Raw genomic sequence first — 25,321 nt, forward strand, 5'->3', positions numbered from 1 at the left:
TTCTGCTCAGCAGGGAGCCTCCCTCCCCCTCTCTCTCTGTCTGCCTCTCTGCCTACTTGTGATTTCTATCTGTCAAATAAACAAATAAAATTAAAAAAATAAAAATAAGGAATAATTACTTAGGTGGTAAGACTGCTCAGCATTGTAATAAATTGTTACTGTCTTTCAAAATGGTTTTACCATTTAGAATTACCACCATTAATGAACAAAAGCTTCTGTTACTCTGCATTCTCACCAGTGAGTGGTATCATCAGTTTGTTCAATATTAGCCATTTTACTAGTATGTCATGTTGTTTTAATTTGTGACTCTCTAATAATAATGTTGGTTATCTTTTCATATACTTATTTTCTAATCTGTATATCTTCTTTAGTGATATGTCTGTTCAGATTTTTTACCCATTTTTTTTAAGATTTTATTTACTTATTTGACAGAGAGAGAGAGAGATCACAAGTAGGCAGAGAGGCAGGCAAAGAGAGAGAGAGGTGGAAGCAGTCTCCTTGCTGAGCAGAGAGCCTGATGTGGGGCTCGATTCCAGGACCCTGAGATCACGACCTGAGCCGAAGGCAGAGGCTTAACCCACTGAGCCACCCAGGCACCCCACCCATTTTTTAATTGTGCTGTTTGTTTTGTATTGTTGAGTAATTAAAAATTCCTTGCGTATTGTGAATATAAGTATTATCTGTGCTTTTCAAATATTTTTCTCCCATTTTATGGCTTATCTTTTCCTTCTCTAAACCACGTATTTCACATGGAAGTTTTAAATCCTAACAAGTACTTTTTCTTTATAGTGCCTTTGTGTTGTATCTAAAAGTACATTGTAAAACATAAAGATACTTATAGATGAAGATAAAAATTATAGTATATTTCTCATCAGAAATTATGCAAGCAAGAGGTGCCTGGGTGGCTCAGTGAGTTGAAGACTCTGCCTTCGGTTTGGGTCATGATCCTGGGTTCGAGCCCCGTATGGGGCTCTCTGCTCAGCGGGAGCCTGTTTCCCTTCCTCTCTCTGCCTGCCTCTCTGCCTCCTTGTGATCTCTCTCTGTGTCAAATAAATAAATAAAACCTTTAAAAAAAAAGAACGGAATTACGCAAGCAAGAAGAAAGTGGAGTGAAATATTAAAAATGTTGAAAAAAACTAGTTACTAGGAATCCTTTTACAATGGGATTTTTTTTGAACACTGAAGGAGAAATACTTCTTAGAAAAATACTTAGAGGGGTACCTGGGTGGCTCAGTGGGTTAAAGCCTCTGCCTTCAGCTCAGGTCATGATCCCAGGGTCCTGGGATTAAGCCCCACATTGGGCGCTCTGCTCAGCAGGGAGCCTGCTTCCTCCTCTCTCTGTCTGCCTCTCTGCCTCCTTGTGATCTCTCTGTGTGTCAAATAAATAAAATCTTAAAAAAAAAAAAATACTTAGAGAAATAAAAGCTGAGGTGTGCTCACCAGCAGATCTTTCCTGCAATCAATGATAAAAGATGTTTCAAAAGAAGAAACAAATGAAATTAATCAGAAATCTTATTTACTTTAAGAAAGGAATAGTATCAGAGAATAAACAATTGAAAATAAGTTACAGTCTATTTTGCCTATTGTTAATTGACCTAAATATAATGGTTTGGGACACCTGGGTGGCTCAGTCGGTTAAGCATCTGCCTTCAGCTCAGGTCATGATCCCAGGGTCCTGGGATTGAGTCCTGCATCAGGCTTCTTGTTGAGCAGGGTACCCCAATTCTCCCTCTGCCTGCTGCTCCCCTTGCTTGTGCGCACTCTCTCTCTCCAACAAATAAATAAGATCTTTTAAAAATTGATAAAATGCAATGGTTTATTTAAAGTAATAATAACAACAATGTGCTAGGTTATTATAACATATGGACAAGTGAAATAAATGATAGACATGTCATAATGGATGGGAGGGAGGAACTGGGAATGCTTTGTTAAGTTAAGTTACCTACATTCTTAACACCCTTAAGTTAAGGGAATGCTTTGTTGAGTATAAGTTACCTACACTCAAGTGAAGCAGTATAGGGTTATTTGAAGATAAATTTAGATTACTTAAAAAAATATATATTTTATACTCCTAACATGTTTTAAAAGAACAAGTAATACCTAAGTAAGGGAGAAAACGGAAACATATAATACGCTCCCAATGGGCTGAATTATGTACCACTCCCTAAATCTATTATGTTGAAGTCTAAACCCCAGTAACTCAAAATGTGACTGAATTTGGACATAGAAACTTTAAAGAGATGACTAAGTTAAAATGACACTTTTAGGAAGGGACCTCTTCCAGTCTGACTGGCGTCCTTATGAGAAGAGAGAATTTGGACTCAAAAGTAGATACCAGGGATTCATATGCATGGAAGAAAAACCGTGAGAACACATCAAAAAGGTAAGTCTGAAATCCAAGGAGAGAGGCCACAGAATAAACCAACCCTTCCCATACCTTGATCTTGAATCGTCTACCTTACAGAACTGCGAGAATACAAATCCATTGTTTAAGCCACCCAGTTTATAGTATTTTCTTATGGTAGCCCAAGCAAACTAATACAATACTCACTTAAAACTATAGAAGAGAGAAAAACAAGAAAAATAATGGTCTGTATATACCAAGTAAAGGCAGACTGTCACAGTGGGTTAAAAACAAATACACACACACACTTAAAATTATCAATACCCAGATAGAATAAAAGAAAGGGATAATGGAAGGTATATCATACTAACATTAATCAAAAATAACCTAGAGTAAGTTAAATTAGTTTCAAACAAAGCAGACTTCAGAAAAAGGAAAATTTTCAAGGATAAAGAAGGGCTTTACAAAATGAAAAAGACACCGATTCTCCAACAAGCCTAACAATCCTAAATGTGTATGTACCTAACAACAGTGTCAAAATCTATGACACAAAACTGACAGAACTTCAAGGAGAAATATATGAATCCATTATTATAAATGAGATTTCAACACCTTTCTTTCAGTAATTGATAGATCAAGTAGGAAGAATATCAATAAGGATAGTTGACCTGAACATCACTATCAATCACCATGACCTATTTATTCCATATTTCTTCCCAAGTTTCACTTCCTTTTTAAAACATACATTTTAACGTATCAGAAGACTTATGTATCCTCATTTCATTAATATATTACTTATTTGTACTTCCAGATTGTTTATTAAGCTTACAAGATGATTTATAATATCTTCTAAAATCATTCTTCAAGAGCTCCTTGATATCCTCTTCTAATTTCATTTTATTGCTAAGTCTTATATTTCTAATTTTACTATTTTTTTTCTTATATTTTACAAGAAGATCTATCTGATTTAGTTTTGAAAGAATACATGGAAAATTCATTGTAGTAAAACATACAAGTTAGAAATTTTAGGATTCTGTCTTCATTCTTAAAGTTTCATTGGCTCTACCTTCTAGGTTTAAAATCACTCAGCAGAACTTGATAAACATCGTTTTATGGTCTTCTAGCATGTAGTGTTGATAGTATCTGAGTCATATTAGCTTCCCTTTTATCTCTATTGATTTTTAAGATTTCCCTTTGATTTTTATAACATTAGGGTTTAGTTGAATATGAGTTTTTAGAGCATTCATTGCTTAGTATTTCACAGAGCTTTTTGAAGAAAAATGCAAAGACTTTATTCAAACCACAGGACTTTTTATTACTTTTTATTATTAAATAAATAATATTTATTATTTACCCTACTTACCATGATCTTGATCCAGTCCTCTTTGATCTCCTGTTACATGTATATTGGACCTTGTTCATCTTACCTGTGCATGTATCAAAGGATGAAAGTTTGGAATGTTTGTTTTCCTCTGCAGTTGTGCAGATTTGTTTCCCTGCTAGATATCTTTCCTGCATTTGGTTATTCTAAAAAATAGCAGAACATATTCACATGTAGTCTTCTCTCTAAAGAAGCTATAAGGGAGTGAGCTGGGAAAGGCTATCATAGCTGTGAATGTAGTTATTCCAGGATGAAGTGGAGGATTCAGTTTTCTTTCCTCTTCCTTAACCTCCTCTTTCCTCTTCCATTTCCTTCTTCGTTCCATCCTTTTCTTCATACTTTCCTTGCTTTCACCATTATTTTTAGAGAGAATGATTAAGCACGCTCCAGTGCCTTGAATCAGATGTCCTTTAAGCAGTGCATTCTGGACCCTTATGAAAGAGTTTAAAGTATTTTGCATGTCTACTTCACATTTTTGTTGAAATTCTCTTGGATTAATCCCTAAGAATGAATTAATGTGTTCTACTATAGTATCTATGAACATGACTGATTTTGAAAATATAAAACCATCAACCATGCTGTACACAGTATAGAAGGTCTCATAATTTTGGTACCATAACATGCCAACCATATCTTTTAGGGTAGTGGTTCTTTTTGCCAATTATGGTTATCTGTCTTGCTTTTGAAGATATTCACTAGGATTAGCCTATATGATCTCTATATCATAGCATAAAAATCAACATATATTTTATCTGATGCAATTAATGAAAAAATTTACAGGTAATAGTATTTTTATTTTGCAGAAGGCAAGAATGAAGACTGGTCTACCAAATATCAATCCAAAATTCATGTCTTACCAATAGAGCATTCTATGGTCCCTATAATTTATATTTGAGTCATTACAATGAAGCCAAAATACATTCAAGACCACTGGTGGGTTAATTGGTCAATCTAAATTAAATATTACAGTTTGTTTATCTTTTTTTAGATGACTAAATGAAGAAATCCTATGCCTTTCACCCCCATCCCCCTGGGTCCTAGCATCCTTCTTTCTGAATGGTGGAAATAGTGTTGAATAAAATAATTAGAAGGTAAAAACAAGATTAAGCATTGTGTGTTTCACCAGATTTTAACACCATATTTTCAAGTGTTGAGTGAAAGAATGGTTGAATGAAAAGTGAATTAATAAAATTAAGAGGAAATACACAATTATACAATCTGAGAACATGCCTGCAAGCCAGGCTTCAGGAAGACACAGAAATAAAAACCATTTGCTTGTATAAACAAACAACTGTCATTAAAACATTCAACAATTAAAGACAATTACCCCAAATTAAGGTTGTGTAAGGTTATGCCTGTAATCCTGCAAGAGTATAAAAGGAAATTTTATGATTATAACAGCACTTGCCTAAATGATATAAAAATAATTAATGCTATATTTTATCACACCTGGGTCTGAGCATTTGAATCTGATTATGAGAATAAACTGAGTTAACTTAGTATATCATACTGTTACTGGACATATCTGGAAACATTTTCCTGATCAATAAACAGTGGGATTTGTTTTAATCAAATGAACACAGACCTGTGCACCCACTTTATGCTATCTGAACAGAGTTTCTAATCCTTAGTTAGCATTACAACCTTGACTATTATTTTTCTTTCTAGAACTAAAAAAAAAGAAATTCTCCTTTTTCTATCAATAAACTCTCAGTGAATTGCTTCACTAGAACTGAATTATTAAACTTTGTATTTTGATTTGTGCTTTCTTTTGATTTTTTGACATCAGAAGTGATAGAAATAATTGAGTGCATCTAACTTACAAGCCACATTTTTAACTCCACTGTTCCATTTGATTTTTTAAGACTTTATGTAGTAAGTCAGGTACCTGAATCTTTTTTTAGCATTGAAATAAATGTACTTTCAAAGTTGTCACTGAGGCTTTGGTCTGTTTTTACAGTATTTTTGTGTGTGCACAATAATAGTTCATCACAGTGGATTGATGTTAAATTAAAAATAGGAGATGAAGACTTTTGACTGATTACTGAGGAATGAGTAGAATATAACATAACTTATGATGAGTTGAAGCTAAACTGACACTTTTTGAATCTTAGTTCTGTCTCTTTTTATGTAAGTAGGCAAGTTATTTAAACTCTGTTTCAGTCAACAGATATAGCTATTATAAGAATTAAATAGGTTAATAGATGTTAAGCACTAATAATCATGCTGGGCACATAGTAAGCACTTAGCAAAAGAGCTAGCTGTTGTTGTTATCCTCTTGTATTAATGTTGCTTAATATATTCTCCAAAGCTTATCACATTGCCTATTGGATAAGATCAGCCTCTTTTCATGAACTGTTAAAAGTTCAAGAGCAATGAGAAATATAACTTGGCACATCCTTAAGCATGCAGTAAATATTTGAGGAAACAAATAATGTAAGATTAACCTGAAGAAGTTTGCAATTGTTCAGTTAGAATAATCTCAAAGAGGTGATGGAAATGTGATGTTCCTTTCTAAGACTGAGGTCCTAAAGTGCATCTCAAAGAATATTATGTTCACAAAGCCATTGCCAGCTAGTTTCTGTTAAAAGGTGACTGGTGGTAGTATTAGGTTGTGATATCATGTATGGAATAATTTACTTTATACAATAACTCCTTGGAGCATGGAAAAATGAACACTCAAAGGATATACTACATTATGCTTACTAGCATTATATAAGAAAATGTAACTTTAGTGTAATTAAAATAGAAAGTAACAAATTCACTTTTAAATTTTATGAACTCCCTAATATAAAACAAGCCAAAGAATCAAATCAAAATAAATAAGCAAATAAATAAAATATGCTTAATTAATTAATTAATATGAATGATGTAGTTAGTTTCACAGATAAGGGTAAGGTTAGAATCTCTATTGTAACTTCTATTTTAGAACAAAAGTAATTAAAATTCCATTGCTGAAATGTTGAAACAACTCTACTGCTGCCTGGGAAAGCTCTGTCCTAAGCAAGGCACTTAAAATGCACATGGTCCATGTTTTCCTGTATTCATAACAACTGGCCCTTCTCTATTTAAAAGTAAGCTATCCTTTCTGGAATTCCCTTTCTGTTTCGGATCAACTACTTTTCTGAACTAATGTCCTCATTTGTCTCCTCCTTTTTTAGTGGTGGCATAAGATGATTATATGTCTGCCCCAGCTGTTTCTAATTTAATGATTCTGGTTGTCTTTGGGAAATGACTTGGCAACTTTACTCTTTTGTTTAAATGGAGGCAGAATGTTTTACTATGTAATCACTATATGTTAAACAAAGTTCCCTCATCCTACATTATGCGAATAAGACAAACACATGTTTTCACAGTTGGATAATAAGAGGGAAGAAAGCATTACAATTTAAAACTCTGTCTACTCTGTGAAAGAAGAGAATAGGTTTTACAATTCATCAAATATATATATATATATATATATATATATATGTATATAACTAGTGGAAACAAACAGAAAAATTTTCCTTCTATAAATATTGTTGAGTAGTTTTTCCTACATTGACTCTTAATAAATAATACCAAGCATTTTTTTAAAAAGTGTTCTAATGATATATGATTTTGTCTCTATTAAAAAAATATCAATCTATTCATGTCTTCTGCCCATTTTTTAACGTAATTATCTGTTTTGTGTGTGTTGAGTTTAAGGAGTTCTTCATAGATCTTGGATATCAGCCCTTTGTCTGCACTGTCATTGGGAATATCTTCTCCCATTCTGTGGGTTGCCTCTTTGTTTCGTTGACTGTTTCCTTTGCTGTGCAGAAGGTTTTGATCTTGATGAAGTCCCAAAAGTTCATTTTCGCTTTTGTTTCCTTTGCCTTTGGAGACATAGCTTGAAAAAGTTTCTGTGGCTGATGTCGAAGAGGTTACTGCTTATGTTCTCCTCTAGGATTCTAACGGATTCCTGCCTCACATTGAGGTCTTTTATCCATTTCGAGTTTATCTTTGTGTATGGTGTAAGAGAATGGTTGAGTTTCATTCTTCTATACATAGCTGTCCAATTTTCCCAGCACCATTTATTGAAGAGACTGTCTTTTTTCCACTATTTTTTTCCTGCTTTGTCAAAGATTATTTGGCCATAAAGTTGAGGGTCCATATCAGGGCTCTCTACTCTGTTCCACTGGTCTATGTGTCTGTTTTTGTGTCAGTACCATGCTGTCTTGGTGATCCAGCTTTGTAGGAAAGCTTAAAATAAGGCAACGTGATGCCCCGTTTTTCCTTTTTCAACATTTCCTTAGCAATTCGGGTCTCTTCTGGTTCCATACAAATTTTAGGATTGTTTGTTCCAGTTCTTTGAAAAATGCCAGTGGAATTTTGATCGGGATGGCATTGAAAGTGTAGATGGCTCTAGGCAGTATAGACATTTTGACAATCTTTACTCTTCTGATCCATGAGCATGGAATGGTTTTCCATCTTTTTGTGTCTTCTTCAATTTCTTTCACACAATGTTGGTGGGAATGCAAGTTGGTGCAGTCACTTTGGGAAACAGTGTGGAGATTCCTTAAGAAATTAAAAACGGAGCTACTCTATGACCCTGCAATTACACTACTGGGTATTTACCCCAAAGATACAGATGTAGTGAAAAGAAGGGCCATCTGTACCCCAAAGTTCATAGCAGCAATGGCCACAGTCACCAAACTATGGAAAAAAACAAGATGCCCTTCAACAGACAAATGGATAAAGAAGGTATGGTCCAAATACACTATGGAGTATTATGCCTCTATCAGAAAGGATGAACACCCAACTTTTGTATCAACATGGACGGGACTGGAAGAGATTACGCTGAGTGAAATAAGTCAAACAGAGAGAGTCAATTATCATATGGTTTCACTTATTTGTGGAGCATAAGGAATAACATGGAGGACATGGGGAGATAGAGAGGAGTAGTGAGTTGGGGGAAATTGGAGGGGGAGACAAACCATGAGAGACTGTGGACTCTGAGAGACAAACTGAGGGTTTTGAAGAGGAGGGGTTGGGGGGTTGGGTGAGCCTGGTGGTGGGTATTATGGAGGGCATGTATTTCATGGAGCACTGGTTGTGGTACATAAACAATGAATTCTGGAACACTGAAAAGAAATTTTAAAAATAGCATGCATTTTACATATATATTATGTGTATTTTCCAATAAATCCTAAACACCATGAAAAAAAAATCAATCTAGTCTAGTGCCAATAAATAAAATGGAGTTAGGTTTTATTTAATGAAGGAGTTGAGGCATTCTCATATTTATCCCTAAAATTATTGTTAGACTGTAGAACTAGCATATGTTTTGTAAGAAATTTAAAGTTCTTGATTCATTTGAATATAACATATATTACTAATTTCAGGGTTTTGATTTTCAGCCATAAATTGAAATGCTACCTTTTTATCTTCTACTTACATCTTCTGTGCTTCCTGATTTTGCATGTCTTCTTTCCTTTGGGGCACATTCCTGTAAATCACATACAACTGTATGGATGATTCTCTTTATCCTACACAGCTCTAGGGAATATTTAACCTGTAAATGCTTCACTAAAGCATTGTAAGGAAAGGAAGGTTTGGGTAGAATTGCCTCTAGTAAGTAGGACTCACCTGAGAAATAATATCTTTTTTTCCCTGTTTTTATTCCTGTCTTCAGGGAGTGTATCTTTTAAGAAGAGAGGCTGAGAAAAATGTATATATATGCACATATATGCATATACATATATACACACATCTATATATACACACATCTATATATATAGTATATATATAGATATATATCTATATATCTAGATATATCTATAGATATATTTATATATATTCTGCTTCTCTCCCTCTGCCCCTCCTTGCAGGCATGCACTCACTCTCTCTTTCTCCAAATAAATAAATAAATCTATAAATAAATAAATAAATGAATACATACATACATACCAAGACTTTGATGTCCAGCTGGTGAAATGTCCATTTCACCACTTATGCAGGTACTTGAAAAAATAACTTTTCTTTTTGTACTTTTGTGTTTACCTTTTGTACTTTAGTTTTCTGATATCTAAAGTGGAGTAAATAATAGCCACCCAAATATACAGTGTTTTCTAGGGTTGTCATGAAGTCTGTGAGATAATTCAAGTAAATGTCTTAACAAAACTTTTGTCCAAAAATAAATTTCATGATCAATAATTATTATTGCTATTGCCTTATCATTATTTTAAAAAAGTTACCTAACCTCAGAAACTTCAGTCTAATTGGAGAAAGAGGAGTTCACTGGCAATTTTAATAGAACAGGAAGGCTCCTCTGAGAAATATAAAAGAACAAAAGATAAATATACAGGGCATTCTCATTATCTTTCTCTGAATCCTCACAGTTATGAGGTTAAGGATAAACAAAATTTGCTACAGCATAAAAATAATCACTAAGGAACTGACAGTTTATGAAATTATTCTCTAGAAAATACCTCCCTCTTTCCCTTGCCAGCCACTTAACATTACTGAGTATCCCTGTTCTTCTTCTCAAATTCTTTATCTATCAATAACCCTGTTCACTTATAATAGTGTTCTGTAAACATTAGTCAATGCAATGCAAATGTAATGCAAATTAATTAGAAAGTGAAAGTGCATATCCTGCAAGAATTACATTTTCATTATGTCAATAAAATTATGTTTGTGGACTATTCCAGTCACATACAAAGATACTGCCAAGTGCAGAACATAAAAGGTTGAGCAGTTAACAAAAAGAAGGAAATAGTGATAAAAGTTATATGTTAGTTATTTTCTTTTTTAAAAGAATGCTTTAGAAGTCAAGCTTTAACACAGCTCTTTGGGGAAACTGATGAAAACTTCCTATATTTTAGTAAAAATACATTATTATCCTTTTGTAAATATAATTGTGATAAAGGATGTAATTTCATACTATTAGAAATGTCCTTAGGAAAAAAAAAACCTATGCAAAATAGTAGCACTTTTAAAATATATTTAAGAATCAGAATACAGCTGCCCTATGTGCTGTCTTGCTAAAATAAACAAGTAGTAAGCTGAGTTTTTAGTTCGGTTTCATTGTAATGCATTTTTTTATTATCTACCCCCCAAATCCCACTTCACTACTGCCGTTGACACTGTTCCTTACGAAAATTTGATTAATTTTAGGTGGACTTACTTCAAGTGTCTTTTTCCTATACCAATTGATAATGAGCAGCTCCCGCATTTACCTCTTTTAGATACTCTGGTAGGTACAGGATCATTTAAGATGAAGGTTTACTTGCATTTGGAAGGACATATACAACATCCCAGGGAATATCTGTATGTTATGATAAGGAACTTAATCTTTAGGAGGCCATGCAGATGAATAAGCATGGGCACTGCACAATCAGATTTGTGTCACGGAAAGAACATGCACGCAAGATCCTGCCTGTGGCTGTTTCTCAACTCTCCTCTAATCATTACTCCAGTAACAGATTTGATTGGGTGTAATGGACAATATCTTGCCTCAGTATCACTGCATCACTTGCTTTCTACCCCACAATCTTCTGAAGCCTTTGGATATCTGACTAACCACTCAGTACTTACGCATGCATACACCTGGAAATTCTGGAAGTAAATACTCCATGGAGCAACCCTTGGCCAGAGGGTAGGAACCACTGGATAATTACTCCTCTATCTTTCCAGCAGATAATTCTGAGACCCTCAGGGCATCCCACCCATGGTGACCAGCTAGATAACTCACCTGTGCCTCTGTTTTTCCCCTTCCCTTTTCATTCTTTTCACTTGATATCATGTTACCAAATCAACTCCCTATGGAGAGGAATAGGTCTTATAGAATTCTAAAAGAAGAGAGAAGAAAAGGTATATGGCGATTTTCATAATGCAAGAAAATATAATAAAAGCCTAAACAAAGGCCATAGAATAGCTACGTATGGAGAGATGGAGTGAATTTTAAGAGGTATTAAGGAGATAGAGTCTGGGCAACTTATTAACTGATTAGATTTAAGGAGCAAGGGAAAGTATGGAGTCTAAGTGGTCTTGAAGAACGTGAGACGTTGGGGCACACTCTGAAAAATAGGGAAGGTTACTCTGAGGAAAAGATGATGAATTAAATCTGAACACATTCATTTTGTGGTCACTGTGTGTTATCTATGTAAAAACAGTTGGATATGAAGGTTTCTGAATTAGAGCTTTATTTAAGACACCAACGTACACAGAAGTGGGACCCACTCATGCAGATAGGTCATCCACAATATATATATAGAATAAGGTGAGCACAAAATTGAGGACTGAAATCTGGGGGATAAAATCAGGGAGGGAAGAAGAGGAGATCAGCAAGAGAATGGGATGATATTACAAGGAGTGAGATTCTTCATCAATCCAATTAAAACAAGTATCATTTTTTAAAAATGCAGAAAATTTTAAAAAGTTTATAAATTTAAAACAAAATTATTTAGAGAAGGAGTCAAGAAAACTGAGAAATCTGGATTCAAATTATAGATGATTTGAATAAATCCAACTGTCAAAATATATTTTTGTTTTTGTGAACAAATTGTATTTGAGCAGATAAAAAATATTGCTACAATAAAGTTTTTCAGAAATAGTGGTGGTGTTTATTTGATGATGCAGTCATTGATATGGGTTTATTATATAGTTGTGGATTTTTTGGTAGGATTTGGAAGGGGTGGTGAGGATAAAGGTAAATAATGCAGTTATGACCATGAGAAAGGCAGATAAGAATGATTATAATTATAATCACCAGTGCAACCAACCTTCATCAGTGATGTTTGATTCCCATTTGTAGTGTACTAGAACAAGTATTTTAATTAATCTTGAAGCAATACAATGGAAAAACCAAACCTTGCTATTATACAACAGTTGTTCTGCAAGAAAATTATCATTACAAAAGGAGTTTTTGTAATTGGACTATATAATTTCATTTTAATCTTTATAACTGCTTAGGCATAATTTTAAAAGTATAAATACTGTGTTGTTTTACAATTCCAAACTTATCATGCATATTTATTGAATGTTTTGATAGCACCAATTTGGGAATATATTATTGAGGTACAGAAAGAGGAGCAAAATAAATAAAAAGTTTTGATCATGATATATTGCCTTTTTTGAATAATTTGTTTTGTCCAATATCAAAAATGTGTCAAAGCTTTTATGGTAATGCTACTGTTTCTTTTTAATGTGGTATTTAATATTAGTGCTAACAGACTAATGGCTAAAATCCATTTTGTAGTTTTATATTTTAAGTTTCATAGTTTGGGTTATGGCCAGGAACATATTTATCATCTGCAAAAATAAATCTTTTTTTTTTTTTTTTAAATTCACTGTTTTCAATATACCATCAAGCTATGTCTCTTTTTCGGTAAAATGTGGAGATAAATACTAAAATTTGTGTCATTTTTGTGTCATATTAAGACATGTTAAATACAGTTTGGGGGGCCTGCTGGTGGCTCAGCTGGTTAAGTGAAGGGCTCTTGATTCTGACTCAGTTCATGATCTCAGGGTCCTGGGATTGAGCCCCGTGTTAGGTTCCACTCTCAGTGGAGAATCTGGTTCAGGATTCTCTATCTCTCTTTGCCCCTCTCCCTGCTCACACTCTCTTTCTCTCTCTCTCTTTCTAAAATAAATAAATAATCTTAAAAAAAAAAAAAGTACAGCTCAACGGTTGCCTATAGAAGGTTGCAACAAGTTCCAAATTTATTTTATATACTCAACTTCATTAATAATATAGAATATATTACTATTTATCATTTTATATTTTATGAGTTAAAATCATTGATTTATATTTAATATGAACTGTCAATAATCTCATAAAATAAAATGTGAATCAGTTTTGTAAATTTGAGGAATAAATCTTCTTTACCTCTTAGATATGAATCTTACTCATCTCTGTCTCTGATAACCAGTGTAGTGCTATGAGCATAGCAAATATCTTGGAATTTGTTAATGAATAAATGAAGAAAACTTTAAATTAAGAGAAATCAGACTCTACAATAGGACTAAGTATCAACACTAAATACTCAAATAAAAACATACCATAGAACCTAATAGAAACATATTTTACAAACATAGTTAACACTGATTTTAACTTTACCCTTTATGTATATAAGGCCAACAGTGGAAAATTTAATAAACCACTACAATAGGCCTCGAGCTCCTTTCTGTGTTCTGAATTTTCACCCAAGTGATTTACTCTAGGATGTTCGTGATGACTTCCTTTTAGTGTCTCACTAAGTGTACTCTTCATGGAGAGTACCCTGTTCTTTGGGTTGTCTTCTGACTCTAACAAAAATGGCGTTAGTTTATGTTGATTTTACTTGGAGATCTGAATTTTTTCAATAAAGTTAATCTAATAAACTGATCTATGCTAAAGGTAAATGTAATTTTCTCTAGCCAGGAACAGATGTTTAACAGGTGCTTTCTAGAGTCAATAACTTAATCCAAAAATGGTGCTAATTTTCAGGATTCATATTATAATAATGGGTGAATTCCCTAAAAATGAAAAACCTAAGTAATATATGATGGCTACTTTTAAATATTAAAAGAATCTTTGATAGTAGAAAACATATATTTGTTTTGAATTGCTATAAAGGTGTAATTATTGGGTATATTTACATGGAAAAAGTATCTTCAAGAGATTGTTTTCAATTAGGGTTTTGCATAAATGATGTTGTTGCCTTATATGAAGTCTATGTCTTTAATGTTACTTTGTTTCTCTAGATTTCATTCAAGATCTTCTCTTGTACTGTAAATTCTCTAAGGAAAATGACTTGTCTTCTAAATCAATAAACTACTGATATTTTAGTGTGGGATTCCTTGTTTTGTTTTTTAGTTGTATACATTGAATTTTCTATCATTTATATCTTATTGAATGCTCTGAAGACTTCTCAAACTCAACAAAACTTAAGCTAAATTACATTTCTTTTCACTTCCATTTCTTAAAAAAAATCTTTATTCTAATGAATGACGCTCATCTATCTTATTGCCCAAACCAACATTCTGAATAGGTTTTCAGTATAATGGAGATTTAAAGAGGCTGGTGTTTGAGTCAGATTATCCAAATTTGAAGATTTGCTATTTGGGAATTGGACAAGTTAGTTCAGCACTCTGAGTATTTCTCCCCATATACAAAATTAGCATATAATTATATTGCTCTTAAAGCTCTTTTAAGGATTAGAGGAGACAATCCCTATAAAGTACTTAACATATATCCTTTCTAATAAAGCACTTAATACATATCATTTACATAATTTCTTATATGTATTATTTTAGTCATCTCATCTAATAAGTTTTAATTTATAAACTTGCTTTTTAAATGGTTATTTTGTCTTTCATTTTACTTACCTCTGCCTTTGGTTTTCTAACACTCAGAAATTTTAATACAGGGGCGCATGGGTGGCTCAGTGGGTTAAGGCTTCTGCCTTCGGCTCGGGTCATGATCCCAAAAGGGTCCTGGGATCGAGCCCCGCATTGGGCTCTCTGCTCAGTGGGGAGCCTGCTTCCTCCTCTCTCTCTCTGCCTGCCTCTCTGCCTGCTTGTGATCTCTCTCTCTGTCAAATAAATAAATAAAATCTTAAAAAAAAAAAGAAATTTTAATACCAAAGCTTCCCAACTTTCTCTAGAGTTTTCCTTTCCCATATACTTGAAAAACTATGACCAGATTATCTTTCCAGAATATACACCTATTATCATCCCCCTATTTGAATTGCATCAGTGATGACCTCCTATCTTGAGATTAAATTCTAAACCCCTTGGGAAGGCATCAAATTTTTAATTCTACTCATCTTCTGTTAGTCCTCCCACATATATTTTTAACTCATATACTAAACCACTTGTACTCATTTGAATGTGCCAGATTTTTTCACAGATTTTTTCACAGTTTGCACATACTGTTCCCTTTTTACTAGATTGTCTTTGCCTTATTTCTTCTAAAAACAACAACAGTAACAACAAAAATCTATAACCTTCCAAAAACTGTTACTTTATCTTCAAGCTGGATGAGGTTCCTTTTCTTCATGTCCCCATAGCTTTGTGTGAAAATATCTTATGTTGTTTATAATGTCCAGGTATTGTTACATACAACATGTTATCTTGTATATTTTTACTTATGTTATTTGGAAGTTCAGAATGAGAAGGATGTAAGGGCAGAGACTGGACATTCTAAGTGTCCATCATAGTGCCTGGGACTTACTCAGGGTGCAATAAATATTTGCATTTATTCTCTGCAATTATTCAGCCCAGAATTACTGAGTTTTAAAGAAAAAACACTGCTGGATGTTAGATCTACAAAACTGTTATTTTTAAATCTCTTGTGCCCCTTAAAGTTAAAATTTTAATACAGTGGTTACACTATGAAAAAATAAAGAACTAACTATGACACAAGAGATTGATCTTCATCTCACCACATGTGAGTATCACAGACTTTCTGCTGACCCCCAGAAATGTGCCAGAGAGATTGATCCTGTTCTCAACATCTCCATCACCACTTCCTTTAACAGTACACTTCAGAAGTTACAGATATTTTCATAGTTTTACACCTCTTTTTAGATCTTCACACTTGAGACTGCTATGTGTCTGTAATACTCTTCAGCTCTGTATTTTTTGCCCAAAGTGTGATAAAGTGTCTATATAGTGACCCATAATTTGTTGAGTTGTTCTTGTGAGTAGGTACAGAAAATCATAAGCGGAAAAAGCTATGTATTTATTCTCTCATTTCCAAATCAAGAAATTTTGAAATATAACTCTGTAAATCGATTTTACTGGTATATAGACCCAACAGAAAAATTTAAACTGTAAATCTGATTGTGAAGCTGAGGACGACAAAGTTTCTAACTCAAAGAACATATTTATTCCTCAGGATTTTCTTGGAAAAAATTAAGATTATAATCTTATGAACAAAAACATATCTATATGTAGATATTAGTGTAGTATTTGCATTTATTCAAAAGACGTAAAACTATTTGAGTGACTCATCTGACTACATTAAATTTTTAAAAAATTTAAAAACTTATTTTTAATTATAAAGCATTTCTTTATACAGTTGGAATCAGTAAGGCTTTGGTTATTTTCAAAATTATAACTCTGGGACTTTATTTTCATTCTGTTAGAAAAAAAATGACTATTCCCACTTTGCTTTTTTCAGGTAATGTTCAGTCTTAGGTTACAAAACTAAGAGCTGAGAAAAGGCAATTCAGTTCTTATGTGTCAAATTTTTGAACACTTTTTAAAAAATTTTTTGGCAATGTCTGAATATTTTTCAAACACTGAAAGTACTTTCAGTGTGAGTATAATAATAAAAAGAATAGAAATGTTCTACGATAATAAATCGGACTTTTAACAACAACTATCCTTCTATGTTAGTAAAGAATATTAAAAACTAGGCCAAAAACAAAAGGACTAAAAAGAATGAAAGGAAAAAAAATCTGTGTGCTAACCTATAGCTTGATCTGCTTACATATTTATAAATTAATTTTAATCTTATAATCCCCTATGTTTAGACAATAGAATATATTGGTGGTGAGCTATTTGTACAATTACAATTGATTCTAGCCATACTTTTCCTCGTGAAAACATATTGCATGAAAATATACACCTTGGAAAACCTAAAGTGTAACCTCTTTATATATTTTATGATTTACTCCATAAATCAAGTGAACCACTTCTGCTTTCAAAATAAAATGGTAGCTCAACCCAGTTTATTCATCCTTTCAACAAATATGGACTGTTGTACCTGTCCTGTGTTCAGTATATTAGAAATGTCCTAAGAATAAAAAAAATCAAGCATGGTTTCTGCTCTCACAAACCTTGAAGTTTAGTGAAAGAAATAGAGTAATATTTTAAAAACTACTGGTGTAAAGAGCACTTTTACAATTTACTAGTATAAATTGCAACTTTTATAAAAATTCTCAAGAGTAGGTTTGATATAGTACTGTGAGATCCAGGGCATCTGACTTCCTCAGAGAAATTAGTGTTTTCCTTCAGGAAGGCTAGAAGCTTAATTGATATTTGAAGGATGATTAGGAGTCATGGTAATAACCTCTACAAAAGCACAGTGAAAGAAAAGGAAACCAGTATGGAAAAAAAATATCAATAGTGAGAATTATTTAGCAAATATTTTTTAGATTAAATACAAATTACAAAATGTAATGAGAAAGGTAAAAGAAAATCTACAAAAGGTAGAAATCAAAATCAACTATAAAATATAGAGAGATTCTAATTTTAATTAGAATTTTTTTTTAGAGTATGAACCACAAAGAGCCAAGGCAATCTTGAGAATTAAAAGCAAAGCTGGAGGCATCACGCTTTCTGATTTCAAACTATATTATAAGATATAGCTATTAATACAGCATGGTATTGACATAAAAACAGATGCATAGATCAATGCAACAGAAGAAAGAGCCTAGAAATAAGCTATGTAAGTGTGGTCAATTAGTTTATGACAAAGGAGCCACGAATACATAGTGGGGGATGAGGAGTCACTTCAATAAATGGTATTGGGGAAACTAGACAACTACAAGCAAAATAATGAAGTATGACCACTATGTTATACCACACATAAAAATTAACTCAAAATGGATTTAAGACTTGAAAATAAGACCTAAAGCCATAAAACTTGTAGAAGAAAACATAGGTAGTAAGCTACTTGACACAGGTTTTAGCAATGATTTTTTAATCTAACACCAAAAGCAAAAACAACTTAAGCAAAGATAAACAGGTGGGAATACATTATATCTAAAAACTTCTGCACAGCAACTAAAACTGTCAACAAAATGAAAAGACGTCCTACTGAATGGGAGCAAATATTTGCAAATTCTATATCTGATAAGGGGCAAATATCCCATATAGGTAAAAGTTCAAACATCTTAACAGTGAGAAACAATTGGACTAAAAAGTGGGCAGATGGTCTGAATAAGCCTTTATCCAAAGAAGACATACAGATAGCCAACTGGCACATGCAAAGATGAATCATTAATCATCAGGGACATGCAAGTCAAAACCACAATGAGGTATTACATCACACCTATCAGAATGGCTAGATCAAAAAGACAAGAAATAACAAGTGTCAGTGAGAATGAGGAGGAAATGGAACCTTCAGGCACACTTTTTGCGAATGTAAATTGGTGCAACCACTGTGGAAAACAGTCTGGAGTTTCCTCAAAAAATTAAAAATAGAAATACCATATGATTCAGTAATTCCACTATTGTGTGTTTTTTCATTATTTACAAATAACCAAGATATGGAATCACCCCCCTTAATATCCATGGGTACATGAATGAATAAAGATGTGGTATGTATTACAATGGGATATTACTCAGCCATAAAAATGAATGAGATTTTGCCATTTGCAACAACATGGATGGACCTAGAGGGTATTATGCTAAATAAGGTAAGTCAGACAGTGAAAAACAAATACCATATGATTTCACTCATAAATAGAATCTAAAAACCAATCAAACAAGTCAAACAGACTCTTAAATACAGAGAACAAGCTGGTGGTTATCAGAAGGGAGAAGGGTAGGGGATGAACAATAGATAAAGGGACTGAGAGGTACCAAATTTCAGTTACGGGGCGCCTAGGCGGATCAGTCAGTTAAGTGTCTGCCTTTGGCTCAGGTCATGATCTGAGAGTCCTGGGATGGAGCCTTGCATCAGGCTCCTTGCTCCAAGGGGAGCTTTCTTCTCCCTCTCCCTCTGCCTGAAGCTACCCCTGCTCGTGTGCTATCACTCTCTCTGTCACATAAATAAATAAAAAATAAAATCTCTGAAAGAAAATCCAGTTATAAAATAAGTAAGTCATGATGAAAAGTTTAGTATAGACGATACAGTCAATAACATTGTACTGACATTGTATGGTGACAGATGGCGACTACACTTATCATGGTAAGCACTGAGTAATGTATACAATTACTGAATAAAAAACCTGAAACTAATATACAATTGTATGTCAATTTTACTTCAACAACAAAAAATGTAGACTAGATTTTGATAGCATTGTGACAGAGGCCCTGGGAATGCTCATGTTCTCTTTGCTAATGGTGCCTCTTCTATGTGTGTGTGGGTGTGCACGCATGCATGCGTGTGTGTGTGTGTGTGTGTGTGTGTGTGAAAGAGAGACCGGGACTAAGACAGAGAGACAGAGGGAGAAAGAGGTGGAGTCGGAGTAAGGAGAAAAATAGCAAATGTGAAACGAAGTATAAAAAAAAAGTGTGAACGTTATATACTTTTCATAAAGGGGAATTTTATTTTATTTTCTTTTTAGTTTTAAATTCAACTTAATGAGACTACATTGTTCTTTTCCCCCTTTTCAATATATTTTCCTTGAACAGCAGTTGCATGTTTTCCTTTTGGCAAAAGTAGAGATGTAACATATTGTATCAGGTGACCATATTAAATATTTGATTTTCTTCCCAATGATTCCTTTCTCTAAGATCTTATACTACAAATAAACATTAATAATTGTCCTCTTAACACTAAAGTTGAAATTTTTCTCCACATCTGTCTTCCATTCTGGAAAAATATATTTGATTCTTTTATTATCTGCTAATGTTCGTCAAAAATAAGACATATTTGTCTAGAAGAGAATTCATAGATTGTGGTTTCCTGCCAAATTTCATTGAGAAAGATAGACATACAATGCAAGTTTTCAGTTAATCTAGTCAATCAGGCTGTATAGCTGAGTTGGAGATTACATTTCTCTTATTTCAGAAAGCAATTATTACTATGTGAAATATAAAGATTTTAATTAATTACAGAAAGTACTCATTATTTCCCATCTTTTTATAAATTTTAAATTCAATTAGGCAACATATAGTACATATTTTGTTTTTGGTGTAGTGTCCAATGATTCATTATTTGTGTTAACACCCAGTGCTCATCACATCACATGTCCTCCTTAATGCCCATCACCCAGTTTACAACTTGAGTATTGAGTATGTACTTGTGTTATTTCAAAACTTATTTTTCTTATCAAATTGTTACACAATGTTTTCTTTCACACATTTTTTTCTGTGAAGTAGAATATGCAGACTCTGCTACAATTATTTGAGAGTTCATAAAATAGGTTAAATTATAGCCATACTTATCATTATGATAAATGGGAAGATAACATAGACTTAATTCACTACAAATATTTAGCTCTAAAACACTGATGATGTGTCCTGTAGATATATGTCTCGATATAATTTTAATGTACTGCTATATAGTCAATACTATTCTATTGGTTAATCTTTATTATAGTAATAATAAAATTGAATTACTAACATTTTTCACTTGAAATTTATTTTTTTTCTAATTCACACTATCTTTTTTTTTAGTTCAGGTATATAAAATAATTCTATTAATCTAAGTGTTCTCCTTTGATGCAGAAGTTGTGTGTGTGCCTTAGCTCAGGCTGCCATAACAAAATACTGTAGACTGGGTGGCTTAAACAACAGAAATTTATTTTCTCACAGTTCTGGAGGATGGAATTCTGAGACTTTGGGATGCCAGCTTGGTTGAGTTTTGGTGAGCACCCTTTTCCTGCTTTGTTCTCACATGGCAAACAGAAAGGAAGCAAGCTCTCTGGTGTCTCTTTTGAAAAGGGCACTATTCTCATTGTGAGGGTCCACCCTAATGAGGTCATCTAAATCCCAAAGGCCACCTCTCCTTCACACTGGGATAGAGCTTCAACACATGAATTTCAAAGGGACACAATGCAGTTCCTAGCACATGCATTTTTTTAAATTTATTCAACAAATATTTATCTAGTACCTACGTACTTGGTGCTCTTTTATGCTTAAGCTCATTCTTTTCTCAGAAATATTCCTATTTTCCAAGTACACAGGCTCTTGTTATACCTGACTAAATGTCAGCAAAACACAGATGAGTAAAAAGAAACTTCATATTTCCTCTTCTTCACATTAAAAACAAAACAAAAACTCATGACATGTATGGTTGTATACTATGAACAGTGCATTATAATAGAAACTTTAAAATCTGTAAATATTTGTATTTATATAAATATGACCAAGCAACTTGAGTATATTCAATTTGAATATATTCAACTCAACTCTGAAGTTACTGAACTCATATATGAATATAACAGCATGTAAACTATGTCAGGAATTAAAATGTAAATATTCTTGTTTGTACTGAAGAATGAGAAATACTTATCATTCTTATATTATCTAATATAAAACAATTATTATCTAATATATGCAATTATTATATTATCTAATATAATAAAAGGTTATTGAGTACAACATAATATCTATAAACATGCTATGGTCTATAATTTATTTTACCATTACTTTTACTTGCCAGAAATGTACCTACAAGTCAGATTTCAGAATTGAATTAGAAATTCTTTTTGATCTATTGGAATTAAAACTGTCTATTTAATATAAGAATAGATTACTTCACTATGATTAATGATAATTATAAAAACTGCAAGAAAAGCTGACCTGTTTTTCTCTTGATTATTCTTACAGTGTAACAAACATTAAAAGTTTTAGCATAGTAGTTACAAGAACAGGATAGTTTGAAATTGAGATAGTTGGGGTTTATATTCTCTCTAAATTTTACAAGCTGACCGTTGGAATATTACATAAGTCTCTTTGTTCATTTTCTTCATCTTTAAAATTAAAATTATAAAATGTAATACTTATTATACTCTGTATTTGTTTCCTATTGCTGCTCAATAAATTGCTATGAATTTGGTGGCTTGGACACACATTTATCTTAAGATTCTAAAGATCAGAAACCTGAAATGAACCTCACTGGACAGAATCATGCTGTCAGCAGAGCTGTTTCTTTCTGGAAGCTCTAGGAAATAATCCCTTTCCTTAACTATTCTTAGTTTCTGGGGATTCTTGCCTGTGGTCTCATTCTACCTTTTAAGTCAGGAATGCCAAGTTGAGCCCTTAGATAAAATCACTCCAAATTTGCTTCCCATTACATTGTTCCCACTTCCTCCATCTGACATATTTAAAGAACACTTGTGGTTACATTGGGTTTACCTGGGTAATCTAGTATAATCTATTTATCTTCTGATTAACACTCTTAATTTTATCTACAACCTTAATTACCCCTGATCATATAACATAAAATATTTACAATTCTCAAAAGGCTTAGAATGTGCACATCTTGGGTGGGGAGGGTATGTTATTCTGCCAACCATATATACATTCCACATGCCAGAAGCTATACTATATCCTTCTATGAATTAAAACTCATAAATTAAAGTTATGGAGTATGTACTTCATCTTCACAGGAACCTATATTTATGGTATTATTATCTCCACTTTACAGATTATTCAACCGAACATAATATTAATAAGTGCCTCAGAATATCACATCTAAATATAGAGATAGTGTCAGGATTAAATGATATATACAAAATTCTCAATTAGGCTTTAGCACTCAGTACATCTTTTTTTTTTTTTTTTTTTTTTTTTTTTTAGGATTTTATTTATTTGCCAGAGAGAGAGAGAGAGTACACACAAGCAGGCAGAGAGGCAGGCAGAGGCAGCGAGAGAAGCAGGCTCCCCGCTGAGCAAGGAGCCCTATGTGGGACTCGATCCCAGGACCCCAGGATCATGACCTGAGCCGAAGGCAGCAGCTCAACCAGCTGAGCCACCCAGGCATCCCCTCAGTACATCTTTTTTTTTTAAGATTTTATTTTTTTATTTGACAGATAGAGATCACAAGCAGGCAGAGAAGCAGGCAGAGAGAGAGAGAGAGAGAGGAGGAAGCAGGCTCCTTGCTGAGCAGAGAGCCTGATGCAGGGCTTGATCCCAGGACCCCAGAATCATGACCCGAGCTGAAGGCAGAGGCTTTAACCCACTGAACCACCCAGGTGCCCCAGCACTCAGTACATCTTAATTATTATGTAATATTATCTTGATTTGTATCATTCTTATTCTATGTTCCTTAGAGCACTCTTCTTAAATAGGAATACTCTGCAGAAATAAACCACTGTGGCTTCTATTTAAATATACAGATTAAATCACATGTTTACAACCTCTCCCTTCTGAAAGCAAAATGGATAAAAAGAACAAAAGCGTATAAAGTATACAAGAATAAAGAAAATAGATAGAGCATGACAGCAATGCTTTTACAACTGGAAATCAAATAAGTCATAAATGACTTAGAAAAGCAAAGAAAATTAAACCATAAGCCTGCAATTGGGGAATTTGATGTGTAAGATGAATCACATCACAGAATCCTAGAAAGTCTAAGAAATTGGAGGCACTGGATTCTTGACAAAATATAGCTGCATTTAACACAGATTTATATAAAAAAGGTAAGACCATTGGTTTAAAAGTGTAGAAGACATAATTTAAACCCTAGAACATCCCTCACCCAGCCAGTTCACTCCCTGGAAATACTGAGGCAGGAAGGATTTGGATACTAGGACACAATCATGTGGGAATCCCACGCAGTCAGGTCCTTTTCTTAGCAGTGCTCTCATCCCACAGAGGCAGTAATAGCTTATTCCTATGCCCTTCTCTGGAGAATTTCCTTTGTCTAAGCCAAAGATGCCTGGGAGTTATATTACCTCCATCCCAAAGAAGGAATGCAACATATTATTGATAAAAGGTTACAAAATCAATCTCTGGTGAGTTTTTTGTTCCAGATCACCACCATTTCTCTCCTACGGATCAGGTCTAGGCTACAATTTATCTGAGACCATAGTCATTTCACTTTTTTATTCAACCTCCCTTCATTTTATGTTTGTGCTGAAGATAACCTCCCCCACTAAGTCATAAGTATCAATATTCCTGTATTAGGCTGTGCTGTACTGGTACCTAACCTGATATTATGGAGCACTCTATTCAATATCTGAACATGGAATAAAATTCCACAAACTAGAAATTAAGATCTGAACACCATCCTCTCACTTAGCTCTAAAAATGCTGAGTTGTTCGACTTCAACACTAAATTTAGGGGATTGGAAAATTTCTTTCTAGGGAATCAACCCAAGAGAAAAGAGCTACAGATATTGAGAGTTGAGGTTATCTAAACAAAAGGGCAAAACTAGATCACCTTAGAGAAAAGTCTACTAAACATACTGTTTCCCCCATACACAGATCACAGATTTCAATTAAATTTTTATTACTTCTCTCCTACTTGGTCATCACGAATCATTGGATATTTGGAGAAAATCTCCTGTGTGTATGTGTGTATGTATGCATGTATATGTATGTCTCTCTCTGTCTATAGATGTGTGTATATATATAGAGAGAGAGAGACAGAGACAGATAAAAAGGGAGGGCGAGAGAGAAAAAAGGAAATTCAATTACGAGGAAATAAAGATAATACAGGGAGAAATAAATCAATAAAAATTATACTAAATATGGTACAGCCATAGCTACTTGAGAGATATTTGGTGGCTCCTTATGGAACTATATATATGCATATATATATATATTAAGATTTTATTTATTTATTTAAGATTTTATTTATTTATTTGACACAGAGAGAGAGAGATCACAAGTAGGCAGAGAGGCAGGCAGAGAGAGAAGGGGAAGCAGGCTCCCCGCGGAGCAGAGAGTCCGATGTGGGGTTCGATTCCAGGACCCTGAGATCATGACCTGAGTCGAAGGCAGAGGCTTAACCCACTGAG

The sequence above is a fragment of the Martes martes genome (assembly GCF_963455335.1).
Source record: "Martes martes genome assembly, chromosome: 2".
In the NCBI taxonomy this organism is placed as follows: domain Eukaryota; kingdom Metazoa; phylum Chordata; class Mammalia; order Carnivora; family Mustelidae; genus Martes; species Martes martes.